Source organism: Malus sylvestris, chromosome 8, assembly GCF_916048215.2.
Source record: "Malus sylvestris chromosome 8, drMalSylv7.2, whole genome shotgun sequence".
Taxonomy (NCBI): Eukaryota; Viridiplantae; Streptophyta; class Magnoliopsida; order Rosales; family Rosaceae; genus Malus; species Malus sylvestris.
In genome coordinates, this window is record NC_062267.1 from 14,275,230 (window position 1) to 14,293,933 (window position 18,704).

General features: G+C 35.9%; 1 long non-coding RNA gene across 1 annotated transcript; it reads left to right on the forward strand.

Moving 5' to 3' along the window:
• The first annotated feature begins 13,089 nt into the window (after positions 1–13,089).
• On the forward strand, positions 13,090–15,077 carry LOC126632969 (uncharacterized). The gene is made up of 4 exons (XR_007626919.1): positions 13,090–13,496; positions 13,597–13,710; positions 13,984–14,050; positions 14,893–15,077. It is a non-coding gene; the product is annotated as an uncharacterized LOC126632969 (long non-coding RNA).
• Positions 15,078–18,704: the final 3,627 nt, after the last annotated feature.

Genomic DNA, 18,704 nt, shown 5'->3' on the forward strand with positions numbered 1-18,704 from the left:
CAAAATTGGAATGTTACATTAGCTTAAGTAATATCGTTAGTAATTAAAAAATTATATTTGAGGTGATTTTGTTTTTTTTAATATAGTTAATTAATTTGTTCAAATACAAGTCATGTTTTTTTTTTTGGTAAATAAAATACAATAAGTTAGAAATTTGAAGGCAGTAATGCATTAATTCTGATTTCTTACTTTGATTTTGGTCAATAATTTTTTACTTTGCTTTCTCTGGTGGAAATGTCAAATCTGTAACTCTCACTTTTTTTTCTCTTTCAATTATTTAAATTAGCTTTCTGTTAGGGTTAATTTCCTTCTTTTTTGATTCAATTGTTTGCAAATTGAGGGTTTCTATTTGGAAATCAATATTTTCACCATATGGAACAAAATACACTGTTATTATTTATTTGCATCTTTGTCTTACTTTCCCTTTTTCTTTTTTTAACAAACGATACTATCCGTTTTCTAGGTAGGATATCTGAGGGGGGAAATAGTTAAACGATTTATTTTATAACGCATCTCTTATTTTAATTTGGCAATACAACCATACAAACAATAGTATTGGAGTCATCAAATTTGCCAACTTTGACACACCCCGATCCAGAATGCCCACTTGGACTCCGAATCGAGCTGTGATGGCGAACACCTGAAAGGTGACAAAGCCATAAAATGTAGTGTAGTGGAAAAGGTGAATAAATTTAAACCTGAAAGTGCCTAAATATAAGAGTGCACTGTGAGCGGGAATAAACCCATTTCACACGTAATGTTAGAGCATAAGTAAAGTACAGTAGAATGAATTGAGAATCATACCATCAAAGGTAATCTCCAATACCAAGATTTCCCATGAATCCTCGTCGATAAGAAAGCTCAACTATTAAAACCTGGAGAGGCGAAAAATAAGGGTGAGTGGGCCTGAAAATAAAGTTTTATAAAAACCATTCTGAAAACATTGCAACCCCTCATCGTAAAACAAGCATAGTTTCCAAAATATACTTACTACATATAGTATAAAAATGCTTACCGTAGCCTGCAAAATCTCAAGAATTCATTACGACACAATATCTCGTAACTAAAGGCAAGACATCCAAAATCACAAAATCTCAAAAAATCAGGTGTTCAATCAATTTATACTAGCACACAAAGCCTAATGCGACCTATACGACTAAACTGATGCTCATCAATCTATGCTAGCACACGAGTCGAAGTTGACTAATGCATCATGTACGATTGGATTGGGTGTAATCATAATATACGCTTTAGTGCTACAATCACACGAAGACTGGTGCTATTCGCGGTCACCTACGAGTCGGAGTTGCCTAATGCAACATGTACGACAGGACTAGCACCTACTTGGATCCAAGGCAAGCGTGCGGTGCGGAGGTGAACATACATGTGAAAGACTGGCCCTAGCCTTGAGCGAGCATTAACACTGGGGTGATTTGATAGTTGTAACCAACATACTAACATTCATAGCCGTAGATATAATTATGGCATAAAAGATTATAAGTAAACCTGTAAATGGGTCGGGTTTACCGGGTTTGGGTCGAGTTTGACCTGACCCGTTAATTTAACGGGTCACCAACAGGTCACCCAAACCCAAGCCGTTAAGCTAACGGGTCACCCAAATCCAACCCCGTTAATCTAATAAGTTACCTGTTTCACCCATTTCCATCGTTAACACTCGTTAACAATTTTTTTTTCATCCAAATCAAATACAGCCCCATTTTGTATAGTAGAATTCAACTTCCTATCAATTATACCCGTTCATAATCTGAGGGGTTGGCGTTTTCAGGCAAAGAACTGTTTTGCCAATCATCAACATCTCTAGGACCAAGGTTTGGAGAAGCAGCAGCCCTAATAAGATAGGCAGCCAAAATAATCAAATGACTATTAGCCCTCGGAAAATCCTCTCATAGGTTTCGAAATTGAGAACATCCCTCCCATCAGTAGAAGACTTCATCCACAAGGGTTCATTGGTCTGCAAAAGACTAAGCAACTATTCTATGGCATTTGCAGCAATGTTAGTCATGAGAGACTTATCCATGTCTGAAAACCCATTAGGCTGGTAAGGTAAATTGGGCATGGAAGATGAAGCACTCCCAGATAAAATATCAAGATCAAGCGAAGGTCCGGCCATCCCATGACCCACAAAACTTGCCATTGATAAGTCCAAAGACGAAATATGACTAGGCTGAACAAGTGGGAGCTGGGAAATTGGCCTCCCAATGTATTTTGCAGCAATACTAGACACTCTATCAAACTGCAAACGAATGAAAAAGTGAAAATTTGAAATTACACAAAAGTCCTCAATAACGGGTGTTAACGGGTTTCGCAGGTTGGCCCAAAATGACCCGTTAATGACCCGACCCGTTTAGCACTCAACCAAATACTAATTTTAACAGGTCGGGTTGAAAATGTCAGGTCTAATTATAAGCATACATGTGCATCCCGTAAGATGTAGCATATTTCATAAATTCCGTCATTTCGCTAATTCTTTTCAACTTTAGTCTAATCCAGGCGTATGTAAGAAATTCTTTTTCAAATGCATAAATGGAAACTATCAATCACATATATATATATATATATATATATATATATATATATATATATATACACTATAAAAAAGAAAAGACCTACTCACCTGAAGTCCACGCTACAACTCCCTAGCACGAATATCGAGCCGTCACGAGCGATAGTCGCCTAGAACAAATATCAAATCACATCTCAGAATTCATATCAATAGAACACGTAACTTACATAAAACACATCCCCAAGGACATTCTAGAATGACTTGAAACTCATTGACCAAAAGTCAACAGTCAGTCGAAGGTCAACTGTAGAGTCCACAACCCTGCATAATTCGATCCGAAAGAACTGCACCTTAGATTTCCAATCCGTAACTTCCCAAGGGTTTCAATAAGCTTCTAGAACAACATCCTAAAGCTTTGGAATGATCCAACGGTCAGATTTCCGTCAATTGCTAAAATTAAAGTGACGACCGACGTTTAGATTTACAAACTTAGAAATCCAATTCGGGAAGATCCGTACTTCAGATTCCCGATCCGTCAGTTCCTATGGTTCTCAAATATTACATACTATAACATATTAAGGTTTGGTGACACCAATGTCGGATCATCAATTCATATAAGGATCAAGTGGCAGTCTCTATCAAAACTATGTTCAAACGATGAGATTTCATCAATCGGACTTCACCCATGGAATTGGGGTATCAAATTTAGCCTAGGAAGTTTAGGGGGTGCTTCGGCCCACGTGCCGCAGCACAAGGCGGCCGTCCGCCCTGACTCGTCGGAAAATTCAACTATTTCTAAAAATTACCAAATTTTACAGTCATGTAGAACAAATCAAGGGGAAAATTTTTCATACCTGGGCCGAGGTCCAATTCGAGTGGGAAACACCTGAATTTTGCCTCGATCCGCCAGAAACCCTAGAAATAGGTGGCTTTGATCCGTCACCTCTGGTGCCCTGCCGCTCCTAAAATATTTTGGGATTTGTTCCAGGCCTCAAGAATAGTGTTTTGGTGGTGGTGGTGGTCAACGTAGCTTTCACGATCAACGGATTTCCATTGTGGCACCCCCGGAACCGACGGTTCCGTTCTTTGCGATATGGGGCCAAAACCCCAACAATCTTGGGTGTAAGTGGAAGGGGGATGATGGTGATTGATTTCCAGGTGGTGGCGAACCTTGGATCGCATGAAAAGCGATGGGAAAGTCGTCGGGTCACGCATGTCCGATGAGGAAGGAACGAGTCAACCTGGTTTGGGTTCTCTCCTATTCTTCTTCTCTCATTTCCCTCATGTTCTCTTCTCTAATTTTCTCCTCATTCCCTCTCTCCGCCCCATTGGCCGCCCATTTCCCTTCTTATTTTTTCTTGATTGGGCAAACCGTCTACCCCCATCTCTTTTCTTCTTCCTTCTCTCATTTGTCTCTCTATTTTCTCAACTAATATTATAATAATAATATAATAACAAAATATTGTTAAAATAATAATGTAATAATTATGAGAAATATATAAAATAATAAATAGTAATCCTTACAAATGTATTTTTCGGATTTGTAGTTCCGTAAAATTTTAATCGTAATTTCGAATTTGCGTCCGCTTGCGCCTACACGTTTGTATCATCATGTACTACACAATTACGCTAAAAGAATATTTTGTACGTCTTACTATACGCTAGTCAACAAAGGTCAACGCCCTCGCCTCTAGGGGCATTTTTGTCAAATCACTCTTAAAATTTTAATAAAATCATAAAAGTAGGGATGAGTTGTCACAAACTTTACGTGTTAAAAATAAATGAGATTTGTTTTGGAACAAATGATATTATCTACACTAAGAGAAATGAGGTGGGCTTAGCCTCACAATCGGCTAGCAATAATGTGGTTCAAACTCAATAAATGATTTTTAAAATAGATCTAAACTTAAATCCAAAATTGGTAAGCTTAGAGTGTTTCTAAGAGATGTAATAAACAACTAAAACTCTATTTTAAAAAGTCAAATTAAAACAATCATCTTTAAGATATGCTGTAAAACTGACACACCCCGACCCGGAATGTCTACTAGGACTTTGAATCGAGCTGTGCTGGCTGACACCTGGAAGGTGATGAAACCATAAAGTGTGATGATGTGTAAAATGTGAATAAATTTAAGTCTAAAAGTGCCTAAGTACATGAGTGCGCGGTGACCTATTTCACCCGTGATTACAGAATATAAGTAAAGTACAATAAGGTAAAACAAGGATTATACCATCATAGGAAGCCACCCGTACTGGGATATGCCAAGAATCCTTGTCGACACATAAACTTTGTTACTAGAACCTGGAGGGGCGCAAAACAGAAAACGTGAGTGGGCAAAAACAAAGCTTTTTAAAACCATTTTTCTTTCTAAAAGTAATAACTCCTTGCCATAAAACCCATATAATTTTCTCAGAAATTAGTAATACATAGGTATATCGAAACCATACACGAAATACTAAAATCCATATGTATGCCATGTCAAATATCTCAACACAAAGGATAAGTAAACCAGGTGAAGTAAATCAATGAAAAGTGATATGTCAGCCGGATCCACCATTTGTGGCTTGTATGGCTGAACCTATAGCTCATCAAGTATGTCTGCATACGAGTCAGAACCACCTAATGTGGTCTGTACAACAAGACTAGGTGTAGTAAGTACGCTCAAGTGTTATAATCACTTGAAGACTTTGCGAATAATTGCAGGTCACCTACGAGTTGGAACCACCTATAGTGGTTTGTACGACAGGACCGTGAACCAAACTTGGATCCAAGGTGAGTGTGCGGTGTGAGAGGTGAACATCACGTGAAGGACTGTGCCTTGGCTATGTGCGGGAGCACTAACACCGAGGTGCAGGTTTATGAGCTCTAAATGCCTTTATGCATAACCATCATAATGAAACTCACAATCATCAATACATATACTCACCTGGAACTTACCTTAGCGTCCGTAGCGTCAAGCAATAACATACACAACTACTAAAAGCATATACCAAAATGTAAAGCATTTGATATGGCATATAAAACACAAAATCATTTAAATCAATTCTTCTAGGAAAAACGTAAAGCATATATACATGTGTGTATATATATATATATAAAATAAAAGCCCACTCACCTGGAGTATGCGCTACAACTCCCTAGCACAAACGTCGAGGCGTCACTAACGATCGGCGCCTAGAACAATTATCAAACCATGTCTCAAAAATCTTATCGATAAAATATGTAACTTACATAAAACACATCCCTAGATAATTCGATCCGGAAGATCCGCATCATGGATTTCCGATCCCTTACTTCCAAAGATCAACATTATGCTTCTAGAACAACATCCTAAAGTTTCATTACGATCCAACAGTTAGATTTCCATCAATTGCCAAAACCAAGTGACGGTTAACATTTTATTTTACAAACTTACAAATCTAATTCCGGAAGATCCGTACGTCAGATTCTCGATCTGTAAGTTTGTAAGGTCCTCAAATATTACGTACTATAATGTGTTAAAATTTGGTGACGATCCAACGGGTGGATCATCGATTCATGTAATGACCTATTAACGTATCGTAGAGAATTTAGGTTTCAACAACCAATCTACATCATACGATCATCAGGACTGAACTCCAGGCATCTAATTTATCCTAAAAATAGCACTAACAGCTCTCTAGCCATGCACCACCGCACGCGCCACCGTGGGTGGCGGTCAGTCTCCCCGACTCGCCGAAAAATTCAACTATTTCCAAAAATTACCAAATTTCACATAAATAAAGATGTCAATGAATAGAGAAACTTTCATACTTGTGACTAAGGCCAATTTGGTTGGGAAGGGCCCCAATTTTACCAAAGTCCATCCGAAACCCTATATAGGGTGTTTCTTGATTCGTCCTCAATTCAACTCCGACGCTCCAACCAATGATTGGGCATTGTTCTAGAGCTCCAGGGAAGATTAATGATGGTAGTGGTCGAAGGGTTTACCTTCAGAAATGGAGGATTTATGCCGATATCCCTCCACGGTGCTGCCGGCCCTTTCCCACGAAAAGAAGAATAAAAACCATCAGGTTTGGGGTGGAACATGAAGAGGAAGGGTCGTGGAGTCGTGTGCTGGTGATGGTATGTCTTGGATCGTTGGAAAGATGGTAGAAAAATCGTCGAAACTGTCGCCAAGGAACGGTTTGGGTCGCGGGTCTAAATGGGTCAAATGGAATCTGACCGATTCCCTCATTCTCTCCTCCCTTCTTTCCCTCCTTTATCTCTTCTCTAATTAGTCATGCCATTTCTCTTTCCTTTCCTAATTAGCCACACATACACACACACACACTCCCTATTTTCTCTTTGTCTATCCATCTCCACCGCTCATCATACCTCCCTTTTTATCTCAGCCACACGTGTGCCACTCCAGATTTTTTGGAGTCTTCCCAAATAAATGAGAAAATGTATATTTTGCCCTCAACTTCGATCTTTAATAACTTCTTCGTTATAACTCCGAATTTGATTCTGCTTGCGTCCACGCGTCCGTAGCAACGAGTACTACGAGGATGCGCCAAGAAAACAAGTCTTACTGATGTGAAATATTCTAACACACAAATTAAACCCTATTAGGATAGTTGTAGTATGGATAAGTAGGGATCGTTCTAGGCCGGGGATTAACTAGGGCTGCTAATCTACACAAATATGACTTAAAAACACAAAACAAGACTTAAAAACACTAAACTAGACTTGATAGACTCAAAACTGACTCGAACTCTTAAAACAACACAAAACAAGCAAACTGACTCCAAACTAACACTAAGGATGACTTCGGACGAATTCTAAACTAACAAGACTCAAAACAATGAAAAGACACCAATTTGACATATTCTAACCTAGAAAACACGAATTATAAAGGGGGATTGGTTTTTGGACGAATTTAAGACTTAACTAAATAAATTTAAAGACTCTAAATACTTTGGACGAATTTTGTGATTTAAAGGGTAAAAGGCTAGTTAGAAGGTCATTCTCCACACATGATATATGCAAACAAACCAATTTCCAGTTATTATTCCTTTAAACCATGAATGATAACACCCCAAGTTAACCGTGATAGCACAAATTAACCATCAGATTTTCCTTAATTTATTGAATTGGACGGGATACGCATCACAACCAAATTATCCTTATCAAGTCCCCTAACTATGAAAAGCATGATAGAAAACATATCAGGGTCATTAAGTTCTTTGAAAATCATAAGCATTGACGAGGTATTCGTAACTATGAAAAACATGATACTCCTGCCAAGGATTTACTTAACACGATTGTGACAAGCAACCTCCACTACTTGTGAATATAAGTTCATAACGATTAGGTGAAACTCCCTTATACTCTAGCATCAAGTTTATGCATGCAAACTAAGTATGCATCCTCAATCAACATACATAGACAAGTTTTAATAGCTCAGATAAGCAAATCACATTCAAGACTCAAGAAACAATAACTGGATGTAATCAATTCATATAATGCATATAATCATGGCTTCGAATTCACCTCCAACTATAAATAAATTAGTTCCACATGTCTTTAAAAATTGAAGACAACATTAAATTAAGGGTAAATTACATAGTAGCCCCTTAGGTTTGAGGTCTATTGCAATCTTATACAACATCTTTAAAACATTTCACTTTCATACCTCAAGTACTATTTTATTTCAATTTCATACAACCGTTACATTTTCCATCCATGGATCTGTTAAATGCTGACGTGGCTGTCAAATGTCTGTCACGTGACAAATAAAATAATTTTTTAATTTTTTTTTGAAAAACATGTCTGCCACATATATTTTTTTTTCTCTTTCTTCTTTTTCTTCTGGGTTCCGTCCCTTTTTTTTTTTTCCTCTTCTTCTTCTTCTTCTTCCTCATTCTTCTTCTGGGTTGTAGGGGTTCGATCATTCTTATTTTTTTCTTCTTCTTCTTCCTCCTTCTGGTTTGGTCCCTTTTTTTTTTCTTCTTCTTCTTCTTCTTCTTCCTCCTCCTCTTTCTTCTTCTCTTCCTCCTCTTTCTTCTTCTCTTCTTCTTCTTCCTCCTCCTCCTCTTTCTTCTTCTCTTCTTCTTCTTCCTCCTCCTCCTCTTTCTTCTTCTCTTCCTCCTCTTTCTTCTTCTCTTCTTCTTCTTCCTCCTTCTTCTTCTTCTGGGTTCGGTCCCTTTCTTTTTTCTTTTCTTCTTCTTCTTCTTCTTCTTCTTCTTCCTCCTTCTTCTTCTGGGTTTGGTCCTTTTTTTTTTCTTCTTCTTCTTCCTCCTCCTCTTTCTTCTTCTCTTCTTCTTCTTCCTCCTTATTCTTTCCTTCTTCTTCTGGGTTGCAGGGGGTTCGGTCCTTTTTTTTTTTTCTTCTTCTTCTTCTTCTTCCTCCTCCTCCTCTTTCTTTTTCTCTTCTTCTTCTTCCTCATTCTTCTTCTGGGTTGTAGGGGTTCAATCCCTTTTTCTTCTTCTTCTTCTTCTTCTTCTTCCAATTTCAGGTTTTTTTTTTAAAAAAATTAAAAAATTATTTTATATGCCACGTGGCAGACATTTGGTAGCCACATGACATATATGTGGCAGCCACGTCAGCATTTAACAGATCTATGGATGGAAACTGTAACGGTTGTATGAAATTGAAATAAAATAGTACTTGAGGTATGAAAGTGAAATGTTTTAAAGATGTTGTATAAGATTGCAATAGACCTCAAACCTGAGGGGCAACTATGTAATTTACCCTTAAATTAAACATTGAAAATAAAAGATAGAAAACACCTAAGAAAGCTCTAGCAATCCTATGTTGAATGACAATGCACAACAAGGGCTCCTTATCTCTGATTTGAATCTATATATATGGATGTGTGTAGAAAAATATGGTAGAGGGTGGTGTTTTATTTGTGCGGCAAAGATGTATATTTATAGCTGGGGTTATGCACAATTTATGAAAGGAAATGGATTGCACAATCCTTGAGGAAAAGGACTAGGGTTTGGCATACATCCAAAAGGAAAAGGATTGTAGGTTCTAGAGCTTCTAGAATAAGGGGAGGCGCCAGATTTGTAAGGAGAGAAGATAAGGCTTCTAGAATCTGAAATATGTATTTTAAATGCATAATTATCCCTTATAAATGAATGTAATTAAGGCACAAACTGATTTGGATAAGATAAGATAGGATAATGCTAGATTCGGAAATGATAAAATAAGATAAGATAAGGTTAGTTTGGATAAGATAAGGTTGGATAAGGTTTTGGATAATGACTCATTCTTTTGAGCTGATTCCTTATCTTCTTTATCTTGGATTTATTTTCTTCATCTTTTCAGCACATTCCTAGCCTCTTGAACTTCAAATTCATCCATCCATCTTGCTTCACTCATAAGCTATCCATTTGATGCCCAAAACTGCTTCAAAATGCTCCAAATTGCACTTTCTTGCCAACTTTGTCATTTGAACCTATAAACGCACGAAAATAACTTAAATCACTATAATAAGCACAAACTAATTATGAAAATGCAAGAAACAAGCTAACTAAGTCGCATAAATATGCTCCTATCACTTACGTGACACAACACAGCAGTCAACAAATGCCAACGCATTTGCCTCGAAGGGCATTTTTGTAAATTCACTTATTAAAATTATAAAAAAAATCGTAAAATTGGGAACGTGTTGTTACAAAAACTGTAAAAGAGTCTCTATTATACCAAACGAACAATCATTTTTTGAATTTAGAGAGCAATTGTTCACTTGCTAGCTATTAAAATAAATAATAAAACTCGAGGGGTGGACCCTTGAGCAAAGAGAAAAGGGAGAGAGAAAAGGCTATAATCTAAGCTAGGTCAAGGCTGGTCTTTTGAGGCCTAGGGTGACGCTAAAAAATATGCCCTAACATCATATAAGAAAAATTATTTATTTTCACACGTAAAACTTCAACAAAATTATACTTAATAAAAGAATTTTATTTTTATGGAAAGAAGGTAACCAAGATGAAATACCACTTCCGATTAACCTTTTTGATTATTTGACCAAATTTTATAAATATTTACTCTTACGAAAAAAATTCATAAAAATTGGAAAGTAAAAACACACATAATGTTTTGAACTCAAGACCTTCTCATTAATTTTAAATAACATAAACCACTAATTCTAATTTAACCAAATTTTATAAATATAAACTTGTATGAAAACACATAAGAATATATTTAACGAAAACCCAGACGCTCGTCCAGCTCACACTAGGTTAAGACTGGCCCTGAACTGGGTTTGAATTGTTAATAATAAAATATTTAAAATTTGTTGGGTTTGAAGTGGAAATTGAGAGTGTTGTTGAGATAAAAAGTTAAATTGAGAGTGTTGTTGCTAATTTAATAAAATTAGAGCTTCTCATGAAAATGTTCTTACGCTATGTAGTAGGTTGAGTTTATACTCCACAGTACTGTTGAAGATTATTAGTTGAGTAAATTTCATTTTACCCTCTCAGGTTTGAGTGCAATTGCAATCTTATACATCGCTTTTAAAATGTTTCAATCTCATACACAAACTTGTATTTAGTTGTAATTTCATACACCCTTAAGTCAAACCGTTAAATGATGAGGTGAGAAATGTATAAACTATATTTTTGCTGACGCGGCAGTGAAATTTGTCCACATAGATTAAAAAATAAATTTAAATGAAAATCATATGGGTTTAAAGAATTGCATGAGGTTCTGGAAAGGGAAAGAGGCAGTTTCTATGATATTAATGCCGACGCCGAGGATCCTCAAAGAACTGGTTAGACCCATTCCCGACGACCCAATTCCGTTAGGCCTCACCCGTGGAGGCAAGCTCTCCAGGCCCAAGCAAATCGTCTTCATGCAGCGAGCCTCCCATTTCGTCCTTTCCGCTCGGCAGATCTGGGATTTCAAAAAATTTTGAATTTTTGGGTTCGAATTGAGATACCAGATGGGTGTGAAGGAGTTTCTTCACCAGAGTACGAGTGAATGGCCGAGCAGCAACCACAAAGGGGGTGAATTGAATCCGAGGTTGTCGCCGGCGAGAACCTCCCAGAGGACGCTGACCAATCTCATCTCGCTCGCGCCGTTCTCGACGAACTGGGGTCCGATTCAGATTTCCGCGCCCATCAACGAACCTTCCAGATCGGTGATGAACACCACGTAAGCCGGACCTATCGTGTCGAGCACATTGAAGGCCTGATCCTCGTTGACAGGCTTGGTCTGTGTGTGTTGCAGAATGTGGGAATTGGGCTGGGACGATGCCATTATGAGATGATGTTGGAATCGGGAGGGATTGGGGATTTCATTTTCTTTTCTAATTTTTAAGGTTTTAATTATATAAAAAAATCATTAATTAAATATTTTTATTAGTCATTGGCCATATGGCATAAGTTGGTAGTCACGTTAGCACAAATGTGAAACTTAATGTGTCCACGTCATCATTTAACGGCTATCATAACAGATTTTCTAACAATTCTATGAAATTGAAATGAAATAATAAAAGTTGTATAAATTTGAAATATTTTAAAGATGTTGTATGAGATTGCAATTGCAATTGCACTCATACTTAGGGTAAAATATAATTTACCCTTATTAGTAACATATCCTATTTATATACGAAGTTAAAGAGTACATTTTTACGATAAATATAAAGGAAAACTATTGGAAATAACTTGAAAACTTTGAGTTTTAATGATAAGAACAAAATAAAGGGTAAAGTGAATAGTACCATAATTGACTTTTTAGTATAAAAATGTGATTTTTTGTTAAAATGAATAATATCGAGAGCTTTTCGTTAAAATTCCTTAAATGTAAAACTTGTTTCTCCTCAAATTGGATGATACAAAGTTAAAGCACATATTTAATACAGTTACTATTTAAAAGTCAAATATAATTTTCATGAATATATATATATATATTTAATACAATTACGATAAGACCGTCGAGATAATAATTATAACAAATATATAAAAACATTACAGTCAAATTCATATGTTTTTTTTATTTATGAAGTAGTCAAATCCATAATAGATTTGACAACCCTATCTCCCGGTTGCCAAAAAAGTTATTAGGAAACTTCATTTTAATAATTGGCAAAGTTGACTTTTAAATTAAAATCATGAGTAAGATCAAAATCTAATTTTATCCTCTAAATACATTAAGCACCTCATTTATTAATTATATTTTTGATGTTTTAATTATTTCTCTTTTTCTTCCTAATTTAATGTAACAGCCCGTCCCAAAATATTGGAATATTTTATTTTCTGATGGTGTGAAAAGACGATTTTGCCCTTGGGTTAATGAATTTTGTTGTGGCGTTGTATGGCTTAAGTTGTGAATGTGGACAAATAGGTTAAGTCCCTAATATTTTGGAACCAATTAGGGACTTAGACTTGAATTATTTTTGTTGTTGTTTTGCCTTGGTTGACTGGATCACACACTGACCACACATTCACCCACCCGTTGACCTTTTCTCTCTCCTCTCCCTTTCGATTTTCTGCAACGTCTGTACAAACGTACGGACGAACCTCAAACCAACCCATTTATGCACAGATCGAGCTTGTGATTAGTACCATCTCCTTCCTCTCGTCATCGTGAACTCAACCATACCAATTGTTGGACGTGAAACCTTGGAAAACCCGAGAACCCAGGCACCCCGAAGAAGGCACTGTTTATACTCTTGCGATCGTGGGGGTTTCATTTGATTCTGAGCTTATGGGAAGCTTTAGATCACCCTCATGATGCTCGGAGTACCATTTTCACGAAGTTTGGACGTCGGGATTGTGTAGAACCAGAGAACCCAATATTTGGTACTGTTCATGTTCTTGTGGAATTGAAGGTTTCAAGGTATTTGGAGCTCATAGGGAGCTTAAGGACCTCTCCATGAAGCTCGGAGAGGAAGAATGAGGTGATTTAGACGTCTGGAGACCGAGATCGAAGCATCACAGTTTGGCCGGAATTATCGAAGGATCTCTGGCAAATTCTCGAAGGTTTTAGGTCCAAATCTTGGTAAAGTTTTGTTTCTTATGTTGTAAGCTTCATTTTGGTGAAGATTTCATGAAAAATGGTTAAGAATTGACTGAAATACGAAGCCTGGAAAAATTTCCAGAAACCGGCGAGTTGCAGCGGCACCGGCGACGGTCTCCGGCGAACCAAGGAAGAAGGAGGAGTATATTCCGTCAAGTCTGACAGAATATGCTAACAGCGTCAGTTATATTAAACGGTATATGCTGATTTTTAACGGAATATTCCCTAACTGCCGTTACTGTTACCGTTAGGGTTCCTTGCGCGTGGCCGCGCGTCTTGCCGTGCACTCGCCGGTGCGTGGCGGCGCGTGGGTGGTCGGAAAATTTTTCTAAAATTATGGGGTTGTTTGTGAGGTTGAGTAGATCACTGTGGTATATTCATATACCCAAATTGAGCAACGTATGAGAAGTTATTTCCAAGGTTTTGATTATGTGCTTAAATAACGTTATTTCGGTTACTTCTCATATAGGCGAGGCTTATGCGGACGATGAGCAAAGTTAAGGGAGGCTCGGGGGCTACGACCCTTCGACATATCTGTGAGTGGGCAGTATTTTTCTGTATTTACCTATATGCTATCTATTTTTCCCAGAAATCGAAATTAAATGAAATTATATTTCTAAAATGCCATGCATGCATATTATGAGTTACGAATTGATAATTGATGCATATATATGTGTGAATTGGTGCCGTGGACGCACAAGTGAGTTTATATGGTTTATATGAATGAATGATGATGTGATTGCGTTGTGAGCTCATAAACTGCACCTTTGGTATTAGCGCTTATAGTATTCACCACACCGCACGCTCGCCTTGGATCCAAGTAGGTGGATGTCGTACAGACCACTAAAGGTGGTTCCGACATGCCAGTCATACAGACCATTAGAGGGGTTCCGACTGGTGGGTGACTTTAGATTATGTGCACAGATGATTGATGAGAGAAGCACTAGAGCGTATTATTTCACCATCTTAGTCGTACAGACTACTTTAGGTAGTTCCAACTTATGTGCAGTGTAGCGCCGTACAGGTCACAGTTGGTGACTCTGGCAGGGCCGTACAGGTCACAGTTGGTGACTCCGGCTAGATGAGATTTTGAGCTATAGTTTCAGCCGTACAGGACCATTGTAGGGTCTCCGGTTGATTTATTTTTCACCTGATTTATATTGATGCATTCATATTATAGTTTGGCATGGCATGGCATATTTTTCCGAAAAGTGTTAAAGAAATGAGTTTTGAGATTTATGAAAGTATATTTGTACATATGCTATTTTTCTGGGAAAGTACAGGTTTTACGGAGAGGGGTTACAACGTTTTGAGAAATGTTTTGTCTTGAAAAGATTGGTTTTACTGACCCACTCAACTTTGTTTTTCGCCCCTCCAGGTTCGAGATAGAGCAGAGCTTTGGTGGCCACGAGGAATTCAACGGTGTTCTGACAGAATTTCACAAACGTAGGTTTCACTTTCGGGTATGATACCTTAGTATTTATGTCTTTAAAGCTTCCGAACCGTGTAAATGGTTACGTCACTCTCACGTGACGGCCAGCATACCCTCATTCGGGACGGGATGTGACATTTAATGTATTAATTTTATTCATTATAATTATAATTTTCATTTCATTCATCATAATATATTTTGTTGTAAACATTTAGATAAATTAATTTTTATTTTACAATATATTTCGATATATTTTGTCTTCTTCATTTAAGTACATTAAATTCATTATAATACATTTTGGTGCATACATTTAGGTACACACATTTTAGTACATACATTTCGATACAAACATTTAGGTACATTAATTCAATATAATACATTTCGGTATACACATTCAGGTACAGTAGTTTAATATAATACATTTCGGTGCATACATTTGGGTACATACATTTATGTACTAACATTTAAATTCATTAATTCAATATAATACATTTCGGTACTAATATTTTGGTACATACATTTCGGTACTAACATTTAAGTACATTAATTGAGTTTTCAAGTTTGAAGAATGTTAAATAAAATTAATAAATTAAAAAAACTTTTGTTTGGTCAAAAAATATATTAAAATGTGTATATTAATAATTTAAATATTTAATGGGAGACTTTGAATAAAATACTCATTAATTATTTTGAATTAAGGACATATCAAGATATTATAATCAATATGTAATCTAAAATCAAGTTTATTTTAAATTTCAATCTTCTTCAAAGATTAAGGGTAGAAAACCCAAAAGCTATCTAGTATCTAAATCCGCCGTTGTCTAAGCCCGGATTCTTCTTAAATTTAGGTATATCCGCGGGTGTCTGAAACCTAATTTTTCTTGAATTTTCATGGGCGAATATATAGCAAGACGGAGATGAGGAAAGGGCGAGAGAGGTGATGACCTCGTGACAAACCGACCAATTTCAGCTAAGTTGTCGGGTACGTAAAGAGCTGCATGCAACCGACACCAATCTTTCTCGGTCACCATCCGATCGTAACTGAACTACTTTCTCTCTCTCTCTCTCTCTCACATGTTCTTCTCTGTTCTCACACTTGAATATAAAGCCATGCGCATGCATATGGATATGGCGATCTCTACCATTTTTGCTACATCAAAACCTATTTTCTAATTTTCCACTTAGTAGTACAATGTAATAATATTTTTATTTATTTATAAGTGAGAGGTGTTTGATTATCGCTAAAGGCGAAGTTGAATCATATTATTATAGTTTGCTCAGTACGAGACTTAGCCCACCTCTTTGCCCCTTACTATTGTTTGTTAAATATATATATATATATACAATCTAATAATATTTTTATTTATTTATAAGTGAGAGGTGTTTGATTATCGCTAAAGATGAAGTTGAATCACATTATTATAGTTTGCTCAGTATGAGATTTAGCCAACCTCTTTGCCCCTTACTATTGTTTGTTAAATATATATATAACCTATTTGAATAAATAAAAAAAGAAATAGGTATGTTTGAGTCCTGGGTCAAAGGATCTTTCTCTTTATGATGGAATTCCGATTCCATCAAACAACACTAGAAACATAGCTATATATTCCAATTGTTAAGTAAGAAGGGAAAAAAGAAGTGGGATAAATATACGTAGCTCTGTACCTTTCTCTTGTTAGCATGTGTCAAGAACAAGCGACATATATAACAAATCAGACCGACCAAAAATATATATGACCGTTCATAATGAAAGCACGAGTGCTAAAGAATCTGCCGCTAGCTCTACGAATGATGGTATGTTACTGTGTGACTGAAAATGTAATATTCGCTATATCTAATGTGAAATAAATTTTGTTAATGATGAATTAGCCAACCTGAGCCTTTTTCATCCTTTGGTTATGATTCATTTTGAGCAAACTTCATCTTCTTGTAAGTAGTTAGTATTGTGTCATGATATTTCTAGAATCTCTCGACGTTGTGATATTATTTTGTAGTTTCTCTTTTGTTGGGCTATTAGCTCCTTTGTTTAACCAAACAAAAAGGAAATAATGACTTAATTAAGTTTATAATGGGTTAATTAACAAAGAAAAAAAGAAGGAGAATTAGGCAAACAAAGTAGGGCCTACAATTCAAATTAACCACTTGATTTAGCAAAAGCATTGTGACGAGTGATGGAAGCTTTTGTTCATGTAATAACTTGCTGTGATTTTAATATACTTTTTTTATCATAGCTTAAGGAACAGACTGGATTAGACAGTTGTTATTATTTCAAACTGTGCAATTTGCTTTTGCTTTTGCTTAATCCGCTGTATTGGCTTTTAAGCCAAGTTGGCTGGAAAGATCAGATTTGTTCCAAATGGCATATGGTGGTGTTTTCCATTGTTATGTCCCCTCAGGAAAATTAAATCAATCAATTTCTAACAGCACCAAGAAGAAAACTTTGCACTTATTTTCAGTTTTATTCAGTCATTTTTTTTTATTTCTCTAGAATGGGAATTACTATTAGGAATTAGACTCTAGGTTTTCTATCTCGAATTATTAATCGCTTAAAATTTAGGTTTTGAGCTCAAAATTAATATTTTCTTTAAGCGGAACTATAGCGATTTTATAGTCATCTTAAGAAAATGTACAATTTTTAAAGAGAGTATCTTAAATTAAATCTGTAGCATCATCCCACCAAAATGACTTCCAAAAAGGCCAATTTGGCCAATCTAATAGCCACCATATCGGCGGATCTTTTAGTGTGGCAAACACAAGAACACGAATAGCAATCCAAAGCGAACTTCCATCTTGACACTAGAAATTCAATCACTTCATAATCCGTCACATGAGAGGCTTTGCGCACAAAATTACCAACAAAACCGGTAAGCGACCACTCAAAAGAACATATAGTAAATGCTACAATAAGGACTCTATGCTTAAAACCACCAACAAAGCTACCGATGACATCATTATAAATTTTACCAAAACGCCACCATAAAACATGAACAAAAGACACAAGCTACAACGAGCAAATTTAACACGAACAATAACCGTTTTATAATCTAGAAAACCCACATCACAAAAATTCAACATCATCTCTTGCCAAACCTACACCACTCAAAATCAATACTTAAAACCTAAAAACCTCCAAAAGTATCTATACCTTATACACACACAAATAGATATATACATTTGCTTGTTCATTTTTTTTTTCCACTGGCTTGTACTTATGTTGAAAGGACGCCGATTTCGAGTTTAATTATGTAGTGGTAATAATTTATTACCTTCAAAATGCTAATTCATTTAAAGGTTTTTTAACTTTAATCCTTTAATAAGATTGAAATTTAAAATAAATCTGGTGTTATATTACATATTGATTATAATTCCTTGATATGTCCTTAATTCGAAATAATTAATGTGCATTTTATTTAATCTCCCATTAAATATTTAAATTTATTAATATACAAATTTTATTTATTTTTTGACCAAAAAAGAGTTTTTTAATTTATTAATTTTATTTAACATTCTTCAAACTTGAAAGACTCAATTAATGTATCTAATATTAGTACCAAAATGTATTATATTGAACTAATGTATTTAAATGTTAGTAATGAAATGTATGTACCAAAATATATGCATCAAAATGTATTATATTAAATTAATGTACCTAAATGTGTGTACCGAAATGTATGCACCAAAATGTATTATATTGAATTAATGAACCTAAATGTTAGTATCGAAATGTGTGACAACCCATCCCAAAATTTACATTTTTA